General features: G+C 41.5%; 1 pseudogene; it reads left to right on the top strand.

Annotated features, from left to right (window-relative positions):
* The first annotated feature begins 1,069 nt into the window (after window positions 1-1,069).
* Window positions 1,070-1,486, top strand: LOC148039628 (large ribosomal subunit protein eL32z pseudogene; annotated as a pseudogene).
* The last annotated feature ends 1,356 nt before the right edge of the window (window positions 1,487-2,842 follow it).

Here is a 2,842-nt window from a genome sequence, read left to right on the forward strand (position 1 = left end):
TAGAGGTCAGTCAAGTAGATAAAGCTTTGCAAGTGTACTTCAAAATGAAAGCTGAAGATGTGATTTTGAATGATATCACAATTTTATCTACACAGTAGCAGCTTGTAGAACCACTGGAAGTGTGGAGATGTGCAGACAGCTTCATTTTGATATAGTTTTTGCAGGTTATGATCTACTTCCTGAGTTTGGAATGGCACTTATCTGCACATATGGTGATTGTTCATGTATGGTTGATGCTCAAGCCGTCTTCAATGGAATGCGGAAGAAAGATGTTGTAGCATGGACTGCATGTATTGATGGCTATGTGTAGGAAGGAAATAGTCTAGCAAGCCTACAAATGTTTGATGAAATGTAGCCAGCTGGTATAATTCCTAAGGGATTCACATTTCTTTCACTCCTTTCTGCTTGCAGTCATTCCAGTTTTGTTGACAAAGGCATCGAGTATCTCAATGGTATTCATACATATTCAGGACTATGTCTAGACTTGAAGCATTATGTGGCTATGATAGACCTCCTTGCAGACGGAGTGCTTGATTGGGAGAAGGCTGCTTTTATGGTTAAAAATGGGGCCGTTTTTCTAATAAAAAAGGGGAGATATTGTGGAAGGAACAGAGGATGGTGAAGAAAAGCATCGGGGAGAAGCTTTTTGGGGAAAAAGAAGGAAGCTTGAGTGGGGAAGAAGAACAAGGAGGTGACTGATGCTCGGCACAAGGTTTCTGCTACTTATAACTGCAAGATTACTGAGGGTGTTTTGAGTCATCAAATGAAAGACTACTGTTTCAAAAAATGACATTGCCAGAATTGACCTTGGGTGCCACATTGATGGTTTCATAGCTATTGTTGCTCATACGCATGTTATTCAAGAAGGGCATGTTACGAGAAGAGCAGCATATGTTCTGGTTGCCAGAAGCACAGTGGCAGAAGTTGCTCTAAGGCTGATCAGGCCTAGAAAGAAGAACATGGATTCATGTCCTGGACTAGACAATCCGAAAAACATTTCTTTGGGCACTCTAGATCAGAGAGAAGGACAAGCAACGGGCTTTCAAGAGATCGGTCGAGCTTTTCTCGAATGCTTATAAACCTTGTGAAGTAGAAGCTCGTGAAGAAGCGCATCAAGAAGTACAAGCGACCTCAGAGCGACCGCAAGATCTCCGTCAAGCCAAACTGGCGTAGGCCGAAGGGTATTGATTCTGATGTGAGGCAAAAGTTTAAAGGATGCATATTAATGCCCAATATTGGTTATGGAACGAATAAGAAGACTCCACATGTCCTTCCCAATGGATTTAAGAAGTTCTTGGTGCACAACTCTACTGAGCTAGATCTTTCGATGATGCATAACAGGAAGTTCTGTGCTGAGATTGCCCATAATGTCTCAACTCTCTAGCGGAAGTCAATTGTTGAGCGGGCTGCACAACTCAACATAGCTGTGACGAATGGTTCTGCCAGATTGCAGCTGTTACCTCCAACCACCACGAACGTGAATTAAGGCACAATTGGAATCAAAGGAGCTCACATTCTGCATTAAACAACTGAAGAGTCTGAACAAAGTAAGGCTTGTTGACGCTGGGTTTATATGCACCGAGCCGCACTCTAAGAGACTGAAAGTCAAGTTAAAGATTCAAAAAGAAGTGATGAATGATGCTATATTGGAATAAGGGTATGTTGTTGAGTATGTTGTGGAAGATCATATGTGTGATAGCTGCTCTAGATCTGCAGCAAATCCAGACCAGTGAGTTGCTACAGTGCAAGTGAGGCAGAAGGTTGACCACAAGAAAATATTCTTCTGCCTTGAGCAGGTTATTCTGAAGCACAACTGAGCAGCTATGTGCCGCAAGTGCACTGGATGGCATTGTCAATTTGTGGCAGATTCAAGGAAAAAGGATTGACCTCTCGTTTTGCTGAGCTTAATTGATTGCCTTTCCTTGGGACAGTGCATATATTCAGAGCTTATACATGACTAAACAGTGTAACCATGTTCTTGAAGACTTGGATATTGGCCTTAGACAAGGACTACTTCTATGTGAATCCTTGTTTTTCCCTCTTCTAAGTTTGTGTAGTAAAATTCTGGATGTGAGATTTGTCAGGCATGAACACATTTTATCAATAAGCAGTGGCGGCCCTTGGTGGAAATCTTATATGTATCTTATGGTGCTAGAGAGCTTGCTAGAGACAAATCTAGCCTTCTACAGAGTCATAGAACCCAGCAATAAAGCATTGCCATAGAGTATGTTATACTCGCGCAGGGTCAAATAACTGCTGATCAGAATTTGGCCTTTGATTACTGGAACCGGTGGTGCTTGGATTCAATAGCTCTTCAGGCTGTGAACAACAAGTTTATTGAGCAGATGCATGTTAAATCAACAATCTTTGCATTCAATATGAAGAGTGTGGAGTTTACTGTTGCATAGCCTGATCTCACTTGATTAATCTTCTATCTTGGAATTTTTCAAGAACCTTTGTGGTCGCGACTTTGCTTTCGAAAACCCTTCGACATTTTTGGTGAACTCGACATGAAAGCGTCGCATAAATTTCAGGATGGGAGATACTTCAGCATCCATTTCAGCCTCTTCTACAATTCCTTCTTTGTCCTCTACTTCAGCTCCATCATTGACTGCTGCTTCAAGTACTTAAACGGATGATTTAAAGCAGCCTTTGCAGAATATGTCTATGTATATGCAGCTTTAAAATTAGTAGACACAATTGTAAATGCAGCAACAGCAGTTGCATCAACAACAGTTGCATCAACAACAATTGTCTCAGCAAAGAAAACTGTATTTGGAGCAAGAGAATGCAATCAGCGCGACTAAGGCGATTGAAGTAGTTGAGAATGAGAAGAAGCTGT

Source organism: Lygodium microphyllum, chromosome 2 (assembly GCF_053477565.2).
Source record: "Lygodium microphyllum isolate KBCC chromosome 2, Lygodium_microphyllum_v1.1.10, whole genome shotgun sequence".
Lineage (NCBI taxonomy): Eukaryota > Viridiplantae > Streptophyta > Polypodiopsida > Schizaeales > Lygodiaceae > Lygodium > Lygodium microphyllum.